This window comes from Neophocaena asiaeorientalis, unplaced genomic scaffold (genome assembly GCF_003031525.2).
Source record: "Neophocaena asiaeorientalis asiaeorientalis breed wild unplaced genomic scaffold, Neophocaena_asiaeorientalis_V1.1 scaffold303, whole genome shotgun sequence".
Lineage (NCBI taxonomy): Eukaryota > Metazoa > Chordata > Mammalia > Artiodactyla > Phocoenidae > Neophocaena > Neophocaena asiaeorientalis.
Window position 1 is genome coordinate 1,523,511 of NW_020174420.1, and position 16,488 is coordinate 1,539,998.

The window sequence follows — 16,488 nt, forward strand, 5'->3', positions numbered from 1 at the left end:
ACAAAACACTGTAATAAGATGAAACAGCTTGCTGGGATGATTTAAAATTTTTAAACTAATTAAACTTATTAACTGCGTGTTTCTGACAAAGCTATAAAATTCTGGACCAAGACAAAATATAGTTTAAGACACGTGATTCTTCATTAACCCCAGGACTATTTAGTAAAAGTATCTATGAAGACAGGAAAAAAAAAATTGCCAAGAACCTCTCTCCCTTATGCCAACTTTTAGCTACTGTTTTTACTGACTTTGGAACTTTCTCCCAAAACTATCCATTTTCAACCCTCTGTTCTCTACACCAATTCCTTTAGTCAATGAAACTCAAAAACATTTTATTCTCCATTTCTAACTAAACATAAAATTCTACATATTCCTGTCAATGTCTCTAATATACTTTCCTTTTTCCTTTCACCACCACCACCACCCTACTGCAAGCTCTCATCACTCTATACCACAGCTGGCCTCCACCCCAATTCATTCTGTCGTTACTGATTAATATCCCTAAAACACTTTTTATTATCACTCCTCTACATAAAAATCTTCACCACTTTACTGCTTCTCTTAAGATAGTGTCCAAACTTGTCAACCTGGCATTTAATATATAACCTAATCCCAATCTACCTTTCACGCTTTCCTAGCCTATACTTACTTAATGAAAAATTTTTGCTACAGCCAAATTGGTCTATTTGCAATCTCCTGACCACTTTCAACACATTCCATACTTTATTCATACCTCACTACCTAGAATACTCCTAGGTCTCTGAATCAAACTCAATCTTCAAGATTGTTTCCAAGTCCCACCCCACAAGAATCTCTTTGATCATCTCCTATGGCACACATTAAGCTATTAATCTAATAAATGCAGTAATACATACAATGTTCAAATTCATTTCTAAGCTAGTAATGTATCTCTATATGTCAGATGAGAAGGGTTTGAATTCTACCAGATTCACCATTTACTATTAAGATTTTGGGCAAGCTACTTAATCTCCAGAGCATCAGTTTCCTCATCTGTAAAAAAGGAAAGTATCTTCCTCTACAGATTACTGTTAAGGACTAAGATGAAATACAAATATGTACAGTGTCTAACAAATGAGCTGCCCACTAAATGTCAGTTTCACTCTCCCTCCCCTCATTCCACTGAGCAGGGGTCTTTCAGGCAGACAAATCTCACTCCTAAGCATCAATATCTTTTAATCTCTGCCTCTGCAAAGCAGAGAGTAGCTAAATTTAGGGGGGCGAAAAGGGTAAGAGATGAGTAAAAGCAGAAATCATAAAAATAATTTCTATCTCTATTCACATACAACCTCTTTCTATCTTAACAGATTCAGAAGAATTAGAGTTAAATCTCTTGAACACAAAACTTATCCTGGAAGAACTACAATACAATGGATGCTCTGTAAGCCCAAAAGTAAAAGCAATCCAAAAAGTCAGCTGTGCTTTATAAAAGTGTTTTGAAGCAATGAATTCCTGCTAATGTCAGTGTCTTAAAAAAAAAAAAAAAACACAACTCAAAATGCAAAAAGATCAGAAAAAGGCAAGCTTCCCAGCTACACAATAGTATGCTCCAGTCTGAAGTTAACACTTTTTCCTTGGCTGTTATAAACTGAAAATCTACAGTTATCCACATAGATTTGTTGATGCACTGGCATTTAAAGAATCAAATGTTGACTCAAGTATCTAGCAAGTGAAATGATGAATTTGGGATTTTCATTAAAATAATCTAGAAAACAAAGGGTGCATGTCGGCGGGAGTGAGGGGTGGGGTTTGGTGAGTGAGAAGTTAGATGAAGCACAACCGGCAAAGATATTTGTTGTGGAAGCTGAGTGACGGGTCCAAAAGGATTTATCACCTTTCCTCTCTACTTTTTTACATGTTTGAACATTACCAAAATAAAAAATTAAAGTGCTAAATATTAAGTATGACATTTTTAACAAAACAAAAAAGGAGGGTGGGAGAGTATAAAACCAACGTAACTTCATACTTCTCAATCTAATCTAATATTATCACACCAAAGTCTAACAAAAGCCAAAATCAGCTGATTTGCTATGATTAACAGGCAATGTATAAATAACATGCAGATTTAAGTCTAAAATCTCATTTTAGTTCATTTTCTCCTACATCATTCCTTCCCACCTGACTCAACTGACTTATTAGTTATTAAACAGTTTCATATTTCACTCTTTCTCTGTGTGGAAAAAAAACTATTTGTGAGATGAAAAAAGTAAAATTAAGCAAAACAAGCAAAGGACTCTTGATATGAAACCCCTGATTAAGAATTAGGTTATGCCACACCAAAGAAAATAAACCCTCAGTCTTTTGAGAATGAAACTGATATAACCTAGAAACAATGTGATAAGAAACAAGAACCAGGAAGACAAGGGTAAATTTGGCATTAACACCTGGAAAACAACTGAACAAATAAAGACAACAATTATAAAGCCTTGTTCACTTAACTCTAGGAGTTCTGGCCATAAAGAGGTTCATTCACCTAATGGAATTTACGGAGAGCCAACACATCAAATCATAAAACTAACTTGGAAAAATCTGAGTTGAGATCTGAGTTCTTAATTATTAACTCCACTGAACACAACTGCAATTAAATAATACTTACCCTTTAAAATAAATTTTTATTCCTGATGATATAACAGATGTTTTTTAAAGAAAACAATAAAAAGTAGTAAATGAAATGCTTACCAGTAAAGCCATTACCAACACTGAACTAATATTCTGATGTAATTTCTTCTAGTTTTGTGTATGTGCATACATACATGGATGGGAAGGGGAAGAGGGTACACCAAACTTTATCGTATGAACTACGCTATTTGCTATTTTCAATCAACATTTTATTTTCCTAAATTTAATGGTTTTCAAAAACAGGATATTTAATGGTCACAAAACATTCTCAACTCCTGAAGGATTATTATTTTGATAAGTAGCAGTTAAAAACTCTATGTCCTATCAAGAACTAAAATATGCCACTCTGAAAAGAAATGATATATTCAATAAAATGTCAACCATACAAATTCTTTTAGAAGCATCTAGTAGAAACTGAGTTCTTGAGGCAGACATGAAGAAATGGCTTAACAGATTTTTTAAAAATCGCCATGATATCCCATGAGATATTTCTGTGATGTCCACTACCTATTTTGATACAGTCTTTCAGATGGAAGGGAATCCTTAATTTTCTTTACAGATATTCATAAAGAAATCTGAAATCTAAAAATATAAAAGCATCATCAAAAATTAGTCAGCCAGATCATAATGGCTCCATTAGATTCATAATGAAAAGACTTATCAAACCCCATACTTGAACTTTATTGCACTTCACTGTTTAAAAAGCAATTTGATATCCGTTATCTCATCTGAGCCTTGCAACAACCCAGTGAGCAAGTGAATCCAAGTTTACAGGTTAAGTAAAGCCTTAGAACTAAGTGGCAAGGTCACAAACAGAACCTGTGACTCCTCTCGGTGTTCTTTCCATGCTGTATTCTAGATATATAAAATTTAAATTTTATAGCTTTGTTTTTTCTAATTATTAAAAAAGGCAATACATGTTCATTAACACCCTCCCCCAAAAGAAAGATCATCCTCTTGACAAGCAGAAAAGAATTAAAAGTCTTCTATAATCTTACCATGAAGGGAAAACTACAATTAACATTATTTTCTAGGTACATATCCACATACTTCAGTTGATACCCTGTGTTAGAGCAACTGTTTGTCTCAAAATATATAAAATTTACTTTCACACCTAAGAATGCAAGTATTACACTGGCCAGTTAATACAAGAGTACATGTCATTCCGTGCTTTTCTCAGTTTGACTGGTACTCAATCTTCTAATCTCCTCTAGTATATAGGTAGATCCACTCAGCCAACTCTTTTCTACCTTTAGTTTTGTCGCCTCATGTCTCACAAAAGGTACACAAGTCATAATTCTGAAGGTGCCACGAGTACCATGCTGGATGTTAAAAATGCCAAAACGTGGTACACCTCAATGAAACCGTCAAAGAAACAGAAAGAAAAAAATAAGCAGAAAACTAGCAACATTGTTTTTATCATGAAGGGCATCGTCAAACTTCACTGCTACCTGGAAGGATTGGTAACCATCATGATTTCAGATCTGAAAGAAAACGGAAGATCAACTTGCTAATAATGCACAATACCAGGAACAGATCACCATTAACAACCTTATACAGCAATGATTTAATAGTTATTATTTCCAGGAAGACAACTTTTTTGATAAACAGGATATGTGAGTATAATCAGATGCTTTTTTCTTTTTCAGGAATATGTATACTGCATACATAAATGGGTCTCTACAGACAACACTGTATTCCCACAGTAAATGATGCCCCCCTGAGATGTGAACACACTGGTGGTCCTGCTTATTACTTTGCCACCCTCAACAAACAGAACACATTAGTCCAAGAGAAACCACTAGATCCAACTTGGAATAAAGAAATCTTTTCTGAGATTTTTTTTTAAACTAGAAATGAGAAAAATGGTGAATACTGATAAAACTCTGTTGTCAAAATGCTGTTGACGGCATACTCACTGCCTTAGTGAGAAAGCACGAAAACTGAAAAAAGGAAAGCCAGTAAAATAGGTAAGCAGGACCAAGAGGTAAATATAGTACTGAAGACTACCAGTTCCCAACTGTTCTTGAAGTCAGACTGCATTCCTACCCTTCCTGCCATTTGGTTGTTCACTTCTTTCATGAAGTGCATGAGCCAGAAAATGTTCCCATCTGCCTAAAACGGGTTTCCAAAATCTTCAATTAAGTGTACCAAAATTATCTGGCCAAATGACTTAAAATGCCAAATGCCTTAAAGTCTTTACAAAGTACAAAAGAGCATATATGATGTTACTTTATATAAAAAATGGAAATGAGAAAACACATGTATCTGCTTATGGTTACAAAAAGAAATATAGGTAGGATAACACAGAAAACAGGACTGAAAAGAAATAAATGGGAACCATATTTCATGGAGTATGTCTTACTATATAATTCTGACTTTCAGAAGCATGTCAACAAACTAAAGTTTTAAAAAAATTAAATCAAGGATGGGAAGAAGGAAAAAAGCTAAAACTGAAAGCAAACTAATTCATTTTTCAAATGAATACCATAACTCACTGAAGGGGAAAAAGAAAACTAAACTAAACTAAAAACAAGTAATTTATGAACCCACTATTTGATTTATACGCTCTCAGTTTTGGTGGAGCTAGGAGAAAACTGAGAACTACAAACAAATTCTTACTCTTTTTAGTAGTTTGTTTTGTCTTTTGTTTTTTTTTTGCAGTGGTATGGATGAAACAATTCTTAAATTACTTTAGCTATATCATGGGACTGAGCATATAAGTAAATGTTTTGATAGTGCTGGGGACCAGGGTTCTCACTGTGGAAAACAAGATATATACATGGAATAAGATAAAGCAAGAAAGGACTGGGCAGTAACCACTGAGAAAGCCAGGAGTCCATAACACCATACCAATCAATCACTGTAAATGTGGAGAAAATGCTAAGTTGGAAAATCATTTTATAACCATCACAGTAATGTAAAGATTGGTTCAGGCAAGAATCATCCATGCATGTTAAATCCTGAGTGAAATTCTGATGAGGAACAGGACATTTCCATGGTCTTAAAATATCTCTCCACAGATCAATTAATTCAAGGGAGAAAAAACCTCAAACGTTTTGACCAAACATGTGATCAAACATCATATTATCCATGAGGGGCAGATGGACTTCCTGCACCTCCAGATCTGATACCATGGGGGAACAAAGCAATTTGATTTTTCTCTCCAGGGATGCATAATCTGAATCTATTCAAGAGGAAACATCAAAAAAATCCAAAATGAAAAATGTTCTATTAAAAAAAAAAAAGAAAGCAAATAGTATTCTTCGAAAATGGCAATTTCACAAAAAGATTAAAAGACTATAGAAATATTCCAAAGCAAGGAAGACTGAAGAAACACGACAACTAAATGCAATTACCTAATCCTAGACTGATCCTGTACTGGAGGGGAGAAAAAACTGCTATAAGAAACATTATTGGGCCAACTGACAAAATCAGAATATGGTAAAAAATATTATCAATATTAAATTTACTGAGATCGATAACGGCACTATGACTACGAAAGAAAACATCCTGTTCTTAGGAAACAAACTATTACGCTAATTAATAAACTAATAAAGGGTAAAGGAACATAATATATGAAACTTACTCTCAAGATAGTTCAGGAAAAAAATAAGGGTGCATGCAAGCACGCAAAACGATAGATAAAGGGAAGGGAAATACGGAATTCCCCTGTAAGCCAGCAGTTTAATTCATTCAAATAGTAAATGACCCAATACCCGGCTATCTAACACCTTAGTACTAGGTCTAACACCTTAGTACTAGGTCAAAAAGGGACTATAAGCAAGTATGGCAACAGGCAGAAAGCTGGCAATGATAAAGAGCATCAGTCCTAAGCACATTTTTGGATTTGGCTATTCTTCTGCAACATGTTCACTCCCTAACTATTGACTGTTAGCCCATTATGCAATCCATAATTATCTCATTTTTGGGGAAATTTCCACTTATCTGAAGATATCCACCCTGCTACAAGGGGTGCCAGCAAGTGACTTCATGCAAAATTGGGTAACTCCCATAAGTAAAATTTAACACTAACATAGCATAGCATTTTTTAAGAACTTAGACCCTGGACTCAGTGCTTTAATTCTGATCCTGTTGCTTGCTAAAAATGTGAGCCTCAGCAAGCTGATTAACCCAAGACTCAGTATAACAGCACAGAACGTTGATGTGAAGAATGATTAAAATTATACCCCATGACATGCAACAGATGCTCAAAAAATGTTAAGACAGTAAACAAAATGCTTTACCTAAGAAGCAGGTAGTTGTTTGTTCCTTTTATTAAGACATGGGTAATTTCTGAAAATTTCAATATGGTAGTAGAAATAGAAATTAAATTAATACATGTATACACAGACACATGTGTGGTGTATAAGAAACAATTAGGGAGATTTGAATACTGACTGAATCTCTGATATTAAGGAACTATTATTACTTTAGGTGTGATATGCATGTTTTTTCCTAAATATTTTGGAGAAAAATTCTAAACTATAAATTGATGAATGATATGTTATGGGATTTGCTTAAAAATAACAGGATGGAGGGCAGAGACAAGACTGACCATTAGCTTATAATTGTTGAAGCTGGGTGACAGGTGAATCATTATAAAATACTCTCTGCTTTTGTGTATCTTTAAAATTTTCCCTAATAAAAAAAAAATTTTTTTGAAAGAAGTGAAGAAATTCAAAAGAATAGAAAGTTGGCAACATTCACTCATTAGCAAGAACAACAGGGAAATCAGTTGCAAGATTAATAAAATGAAGACTGTGGAAGTAAGGCAAGAAAAAAGTATGAAAACTTAAGAATGACTTTAACAATAAATATACTTTGTTATTTAACGGGCTCAAAAGAGTAGAAAAATAATCCAAAATGTACGTACCCCAAGGTAAGCACTAAGAAAACATCAAAATATATGCACCTTAAAACCCCTTCTCCTATACTCCCTGAACATTTCTCTTTTCAATACAAAGCCCGTTACTCTTGATCCTCACTGATCATAAGAGCTGTGTTTTATTTCTGTACCTCACCTTTTCCCTACCATTGTTTCTTCCATTCCATTATTCTCTTATTTTCCATATACCTATCTTCCTTCCATTTTCATTTCAATCACAAATTTCAGACTACAGTAAATAAAGTTGAAGCAATGAAAGAGTAAGTAAAGTTGGATACAAAGAAGGCTTATTGGCTTTAGCCACAAGTATAATTACTTTCAGTTTGGAGGATCTCTAAAACCACATTTCAACATTCAGTAGCTTGTTTCCTTGCACAACAGCCCAAAATATATTACTGGGTACCCATACTGGAAGCACTGTTTCTCAGTATATAAAGCATTTTATTAATTATTTGGACAGATATTTTCCAAACCTTGACCAGTATACATTAAGTCACAGTAGAAAGAGCACGATTTGCACTCCCAAGGGCCTGTGTTCTTATCCAGACTCTGGCAACCACCACCTGAGTTCATTCACTCAACGTGGGAGCATCTAATACGTACCAGGCACTGGGACAGATACAAAGATGAACATAATAATCATATAAATAAATGGATACAATATTATTTTGATAAGTTTATATCAATAGATGAACCAAATATTTTAAGGAAAGATTATATGATCTTTCAGCTCCAAAATTCTATCAATTTAACCTAAATTCCTTTAAGCCTCTTCTTTTTAATTAAGAGGTAGTATCCACAGGTTGCAATTTTCTATTTAAAGATGCTGCCTAGCCGCAAGGCACAGGGATATTAGCTCGGGGCTTTGGGACAGCCTGGAGGGGTGGGATGGGGAGACTGGGAGGGAGGGAGACGCAAGAGGGAAGACATATGGGAACATATGTATATGTATAGCTGATTCACTTTGTTATAAAGCAGAAACTAACACACCATTGTAAAGCAATTATACCCCAATAAAGATGTTTAAAAAAAAAAAAAGATGCTGCCTAAGCACTTAAAAATTTGCAACAATAGTAACAGCTAACATTTATTAAGTACCTACTATGTGCCAAAGGATAGGGGCTTTTTATACCTTTTCTAACTTAATCCTCACAATAATCCCAAGCAGGAAGTAGTGGTATCACCATTTTATAGATACGGAAACAAAAGTTCAGAAAGACTAAAATAACTTACCCCAAATCTCACTCATACAGTTAAGAAGAAAACAGGGATTCGAAGCCAGATCTTCTGATTCCAAAGCCTATATTCTCTTTCCACTAAACTATTTGTCTCTCATTTTCTTGCACTACACAAAAAAAATTTCCAGAGATCACCTTCCTAAGAGCACCCAAGAGAAAAATTTTAAGACAGCCATGAAGTACAAAGTGATCACTGATTGTAAGAAGTATTTTTTTAAACCTGAGTATATGCTGTATACGCCCTCCATAACAAAATACAAGAGATTACAAAACTAAAATACAACCACTACTCAAGGTAATAAATATGTGTGACATGAAAACTAGTTAATAAAAACGAACGAGATTCTGTGGTTTCTTCCAACTGTTTTATCTTTACCCTCACTTGGTTCCAACACAATCAAGAAGGCCCAGCATTATTTCTGTGTATTAACATGTTAATTTCACATGATTATTTAAGTGTATATTACCGAGTATGAGAATATAGTGTACATGAAATGCTGTCAAATGGAAAAAGAATGCAACATAAGCCCACTAAGCCTAGAATACCTAATCATCAACAATATTTAAAGCTATGTTGAAATAATGTCAATTATGTGTTCATTAGTCTGTATAAACTTCATTAAACTCATTTTTTAAAATTGTTTTTCAGATTATCAATTTTAGTTGCAAATCTGAGCCAGCAAACATCCTTGAAAAATGAGTTAACCCTTTATAACAAATAAAGAAAAAAAAAATTTTGTGCACAATTCCAAAGCTGGTTAGAAAAAGAATCTGAATCAACAGAAGTCGCCGGATCCTGCTAACAAATTTTTCTTCAGAACTCCTCCAGATTAAAATATTATTTTCCCCCCAAATTTTGCCTCAAATTTTAAAATTAAGAGAAAATAGCTTGAGGAAGCCTTCGTTGTCTACTTCAACTAAAGATCTTGTAATAATATGTCTCCCTTATTCAGTTATCCCAAACAACAAAAGATCTGTTTCAGATGTCCTCCAGGATTCTTGTGTGTGGTACACATTCTCCCCCCACCTTGAACAGAACGGGGCCCAAGCTAGGAACCACGCAAAACTAAATCACTAACGATCCGCATTCTGGATTCCTGAGTAATTTGGAATTAAGTATCAGAGCAGCTCACGAGCCCTCGGTATCCCGCACAGAGGTGACACTCTCTTTGCTTTCAGGCCCGCACAAGGCAAGGAGAGAAAACCCCGACCAGCAAAAGCCGCTGGATCGTAGGTTCCCTCTTCACCCCAACTCCCCCTTCCCCAGCCCCAAACACAAACACGCTCTTCTCTCCACGCTTCTTGCACAATATTGCTCGCCAAAGGGCTCAGCTCGAGCTCCACCGCCTCTCTTCCAGGCCCGACGGGAATGGTTACTCCCTCCGCGATGCTCCCTCACCACCGCTTCCTCCGGCTGTCAGGCCTGGTGCGCTCTCGGCAGGCCCTTCGCGGATGGGGAAGGGGCCGCCACGGCCTTGCCAAAGGGCTGTTTTCGTTCCTCCGCCCAGTGCAAACGGCGTCAGGCGGCTCTTCCTGAAGTAGGGTCCTAGCACGGGCCCCGACCCGGCCCTCCGGGGGCAGTGCGGTGAAACGACGCGGTGGCGAGGCAGCCGAGCTCCCTTCCCATCCCGGGGGTCCCCCAACCTCCTCCCGCCCCCGCCGTCAGCCCGCCGCCATTTTGTGCGCAGCCGCTGCGACACAGATACAATAGTCGGCCCGGATTGCAAAGGAAAGGCTCAGGACCCCCACGCTACGGACTCCCGCCTTCCAGCCCCCTGCTCCCCACAAGGCAGCCGTCCTACCTATGCCTACCCGACTAACAGCCGGATCCCATTTGCGCCCCACACAGTTTAGACTCAGCCTCCAGTCTCGACGCCGAAGAAGCTACCGCCTCCAAAGAGCCGCACGCATGCGCGCCGGTCGAGCCTTTGCGAGCCCTCAGCTGCTCGCGGCGCCTGCGTACCGCCGGCACCGCGCTCGCCCGGAGGCACGAGAAAGGGGCAGGAGGAACTCGGTTCCGGGAGGGGGCGCTCTCTCGTGCGGCGTTCCAGGCCTCCCCGGCAAAACTCGGGCACCGGTATCGGTGCCTCTGCCTTTTATGTGCCTGTCCTCTATTGTCCTGTTCAAATCATGCGCATATGTGAGACCTGCATTGTCTCACCTCCATGAAGTCTTCCCTGATCATTTTTACCTTCAATAATACATTAAAATACATGGTATTCATCTGGCATTGGATATCGTAAGGCTTTGTATGATTAAGACTTCACCTGTCTTTATCCTTTAAACATAGATATAGAAATACTTAATATTTCAATATCAAATCAATAGATATAAATTTGCAATGATGCGAGGTATATCATAGCCACTGAAAACGTCAAGAAATTTGAATTCAATTAAAGCTAATTGAGCTAAAAGCTTAACACCTGGAAAATCCTTTGAGTCGTTTCATAATAAAAATACCTACCTAATGTGGTAGATATTTTGTACCTTTATTTTACCGATTAAAAACCTTGAGTTGAGAGACTTTGAGTAACTGCTCAAAGTACCTCTACTACACCAACAAAAAAATTCAATCATTGTACAAAATCTGGTAGAATTCACAAGTCCTGCCCCTTGGATACCATGCAATTCACATCACCTACGAGCGACTGCTAGTTGTGATGCAACACAAGTAGATGCATTTCTTTTATTCACATTAAGCATAGAAAAGGCTGAAAGAAAAGTCTTTTATAAAATAATCTTACCGGATTTTCTTTTCAAACTTAAAGTCCTGATAGAGGCAACAAGCCAAAAACAAGGAAAAAGCCAAGAAGCTCTCCCCAAACTCCAAATAACCAATGTTAAAGTGTGATTATTTCCTTCCATATATTTCTTTATATTCATACAAACATACCCAAACGTGTTAATTGCATGTAATGGGAAATGTTCTTCATTCTTTTTTTCCCAAAGATTTACACATTGGCCTGCTATTTACTTTCCTGATTACTGACATCTCTCCAAGTAAATCATATAAATCCTCTTTTTTTAATAGTTGCATAAGACTCACAGTATGGCTCTATCATCAATTATTCAACCTGCTGAACACTAAAGTTGTTTTCAGTCTTTTTGATACTTACAAACATTGTTTTATACAAACAGCTTTACCAACTAATATTTTTATTTCCAAAGGCAAGTGAGACAGCTAGATTAAAGGACATGGATAGATAGTTATTTAATTTTACTAGATATTGACAGAATACTTTCCAAAAAGCTTATACAAATTCCCACTGTCACTAAATATGTAAAAGAATGACCATTTCTCCACAACCTTACTTCTTTTTCTAAACTGACGTAGTTTAAAAATCAATGGACCTGTCTGCTTTCTAAGTTTGGTAGAATTCATCTTTGAAATATCTCTTCTGGTGCTTTCTCTAGGGGCTGTTCTTGAACAACTTTCTCTAGATTTTTTTTTTTTTTTTTTGTGGTACGTGGGCCTCTCACTGTTGTGGCCTCTCCCGTTGCGGAGCACAGGCTCCGGACGCGCAGGCTCAGTGGCCATGGCTCACGGGCCCAGCCGCTCCGCCGCATGTTGGATCTTCCCGGACCGGGGCACGAACCCGTGTCCCCTGCATCGGCAGGAGGACTCTCAACCACTGCGCCACCAGGGAAGCTCTCTAGATATTTTATGATATATAATTTGATTACAATTTTTCTCTCTCCTCCACAATCATTCCTATAATTTACATTCTCCCAGAAAAGCATCCATTTCACCTAGGTTTTCTAATTCATTTCCCTAGAGTTGCGCAAACTGATTCATTTCCTTTATGCTGCCCCCTTACATGGCTTTATTTCTATAGCACATATCACCTTCTAACATACCATATAGTTTATCTCTTATTATTTCTTATCTAGCTTCCTCCACTAGAACATGAGCTCTATGTTAGGGATATTTGTCTGTTTTCTTCACTGCTTTATCTCTAATACCTAGAACGATACCTGGCACACAGTAGAAAATCAGTGTATATTTGATGAAAGGGTGAATGACCCTGATGGGTAAAAAAAAAAACCTTTAATATTCTTTGCTGGTATTTCTAATGAGCTGATTGTCTCTTTTTTTATCAGGAGATGGTGCTTGTATATAAGGAATATAACCCTTTGTCAAATATGTTGCAATTGGTTTCTCCACATTGATATTTTGTTTCTGAGTGTCTTTTGCCATTATAAAATTTAAATGCAATCAAACTTGTCATCTATTCCTTTACGACTTCTAAATGGTGTGGGTTTTTGTTTTGTTTGTTTCTGGTCTAAGAAGGCTCATCTCACCCCCTCCAGAAGCATATACACCCGGAAATTATACAAAAATTCTTCTAAAATTTCTATATTTTTGCTTACAATTTTATAACTTTATTTTTTACAGTTAGATATTCAATTAATTTAAGATGTATTCTTTTTGTGACATGAAGTAGCAACCTAACTTTGTTTTCTTCCAAATGTATTAGATCCATCATGAAGCTTCCAGATATTAAGTAAACAAACCACCATTTTCCCCCTTCACTGAAATGCTCCTTCCCCTTAAAAAACAACCACAAATTATTAAATTCCTGTATACAAAAATGGATTTATGGACTCTCTAGTCTATCCTACCAATATACTTGTCTACCTATGGGCCAGTACCATTTGTTCATTCATTAACTGATCCAACAAATACTACTCGAGGGCCTACTCTATGCCAGAAACCCTTCTGGGTACCAAAGGGTCAGTGGCAAACCAGACAGCAACACTAACTCCTGCCCTCATGACACCTACAGCCTTGATTGGGGTGACAGACAATAAAAAAGTAAGTATGTAGTATGTCAGATGGTGTTAAGTGCTATGGATAAAAACAAGCATAGGGATCAGGACATAGGGAACCAGCAGGTGACAGAAGCTATAATTTAAATAGGATGTTCAAGGAGGACTTCCAGGAAGAAGGCAGAAGAGTAAGACGCGGAGATCACCTTCCTCCCCACAGGTACACCAGAAATACACCTACACGTGGAACAACTCCTGCAGAACACCTACTGAACGCTGGCAGAAGACCTCAGACCTCCCAAAAGGCAAGAAACCCCCCATGTACCTGGGTAGGGGAAAAGAAAAAAGAATAAACAGAGACAAAAGGATAGGGATGGGACCTGCACCAGTGGGAGGGAGCTGTGAAGAAGGAAAGGTTTCCACACACTAGGAAGCCCCTTCGCAGGCGGAGACTGCGGGTGGCGGAGGGGGAAAGCTTCAGAGCCACAGAGGACAGCACAGCAACAGGGGTGCAGAGGACAAAGTGGGGAGATTCCCGCACAGAGGACCGCTGCCAACCGGCACTCACCAGCCCGAGAGGCTTGTCTGCTCCCCCACCGGTGCGGGCGGGGCTGGGAGCTGAGGCTTGGGCTTCGGTCAGAGCGCAGGGAGAGGGCTGCGGTTGGCGGCGTGAACACAGCCTGCAGGGGGTTAGTGTGCCACGGCTAGCCGGGAGGGAGTCCGGAGAAAGGTCTGGACCTGCTGAAGAGGCAAGAGACTTTTTCTTCCCTCTTTGTTTCCTGGTGCGCGAGGAGAGGGGATTAAGAGCGCTGCTTAAAGGAGCTCCAGAGACGGGCGCGAGCCGCGGCTAAAAGCGCAGACTCCAGAGACAGGCAAGGGACAACTTCCCCTGGAGAACGCACGGCGCGCCTCAGGCTGGTGCAACGTCACACTGGCTTCTGCCGCCGCAGGCCCGCCCTGCACTCCGTGCCCCTCCTTCCCCCCCTCCACCCCTGGCCTGAGTGAGCCAGAGCCCCCGAATCAGCAGCTCCTTTAACCCTACAATAAATAAATAAATAGGATGGTCAAGAAAGGTATCACTAAGAAGGCAGCATGTGAGCAGAAATCTGAATGAAGTGTGGGAATAAGCAGTAGAGATATCCAGGAGGAAGGGTATTACAGGCAGAGTAAATGTAAAACACAAAAGCACTGAGGTGAACGCCAGCTTGGCATATTTGAGAAACAGCAAGAAAGCCAATAAGGCTGCAACAGCATGAGTAAGAGGAGACAGAGGAGGTAAGTGGAGGGGAACAGGGAATACTTACAGGTTGTATTAGTCAGCTTGAGCTGCCATAACAAAATACCACTGGCTGGGTGGCTTAAACCACAGGAACTTATTTTCTTACAGTTTTGGGGGCTGAAAGTCCAAATCAAGGTGTGGACAGGTTTGGTTTCTCCTCAGCCTTCTCTCCTTGGCAGCTGGCCACCTTCTTGCCACAACCTCATGTGGGCTTTTCTGTATGCCTACACATCCCAGGTGTCTCTCCCTCTTCTTATAAGGACACCAGTCACATTGGATTAGGGCCCACCCATATGATCTCATTTAACTGTAATCACTTCTTTAAAGGAAAATAAAGGAAGTAAGGGAAAATGATGAAGCAGGGGCTAGGTAATGCTTTCAATAAGGTAATCAGAGAAGTCCTCCCTGGTGAGGTGACAGCTAAGCAGAGATATAAAGGAAGGGAGGAGGAAAGTCACACAGAGATCTGGAAGAAGAGCTTTCCAATAGAGGACACATCAAGTGCAAAGCCCTGGGACCAGAGCATGTTGGGTGTGTTTGAGGAATAACATGAATGCCAGCTCAGCTGAGGTGAAGTGGCGTAAAGAAAGGACAAGTTGAGGTAGCAAGGAACCTGATAATGCAAAGGCTTATAAACCCCGTACGGCAATATAGAACACTGAATAAAACCCTAGATTAGGAATCAAAAGAGTTACCTTTCTAGTCCCTGCTCTGATACTAATCTCACTGGATTTCAACTTCTTATAAGGGAGGGGACTAGATTAGCTTGCCTATAAGATGTGAGCCTGGAAATCTGTAAACTGAAAGATGCTCACCAATATTCATGGCATTCCAAAGCAAAATATATTTTTACCCTTAGAGTCTACTGTATTCATGCTTTTATGCCAAGCTTTTATGTCATCTAGTCTCTTTGGACCACTTACAGAAATTCTCATTCCCATCTAAAAATGTCAATTTTCTTAACAGAAAAAAATGTATCCTTACTCTATTTTACAATTCCCCATCCTCTACTTTTACCCACTCTGTTTTCTGATTGGCCAGACAAGTCCTGAGCAGCTCTATCCAAAGCTCAGCTTCTGCCTGTTCAGCATAGCCACAGCTCAATGCCTGAACGTATTAGAAAAAGAATAGTCATCACAAACTGTTTCCTGTGATTTGTTAACATAAATGGGGCTTTGTTTCAATGACATAAAGAATCTCATCACCATTTCATCTCTATTGCAACTGTCCTAATAAACAGGATTTGGGGGCAACCATTGCCTTCCTTCTGCCTTTAGAATCCAAATCTAATGACTGGATAGACACAGGGCCATGATGAAAGTTTGAGAAATCCCACAACATTTCATGTCCTGCAATAGAACATAAACATCGAGAATACTTAGTTCTGATACTTGAATTTTGCAGCATTCATGCCAGACTATAAGGTGTGTACCCAGGTGTAACATATATAGAATTTTAGAAACTAACTCAAGAAAACAAGCAGTTGAGACTTCCCTGATGGCACAGTGGATCAGACTCCGTGCTCCCAATGCAGGGGGCCTGGGTTCAAATCCCTGGTCAGGGAACTAGATCTCACATGCATGCTGCAACAAAGGACCTGGCGAGCCACAACTAAGGAGCCCTCCTGCCACAACTAAGAGCTGGTGCAACCAAATAAATAAATATTTTAAAAAAAC

The 16,488-nt window shown here is 38.7% G+C and overlaps 1 protein-coding gene across 7 annotated transcripts in view; it reads right to left on the reverse strand.

Annotated features, from left to right (window-relative positions):
* ZNF638 (zinc finger protein 638) overlaps positions 1-10,667 on the reverse strand; it is an 84,910-nt gene extending 74,243 nt beyond the window's left edge. For 6 of the 7 annotated variants that reach the window (XM_024756376.1, XM_024756378.1, XM_024756375.1 and 3 more), the window contains exon 1: positions 10,566-10,659. The gene's annotated coding sequence lies outside the window, so the exon portion shown is untranslated. Of the gene's footprint in view, positions 1-10,565 lie in introns of all 7 variants that reach the window. The other variant, XM_024756374.1, reaches the window with a different exon arrangement.
* Positions 10,668-16,488: the final 5,821 nt, after the last annotated feature.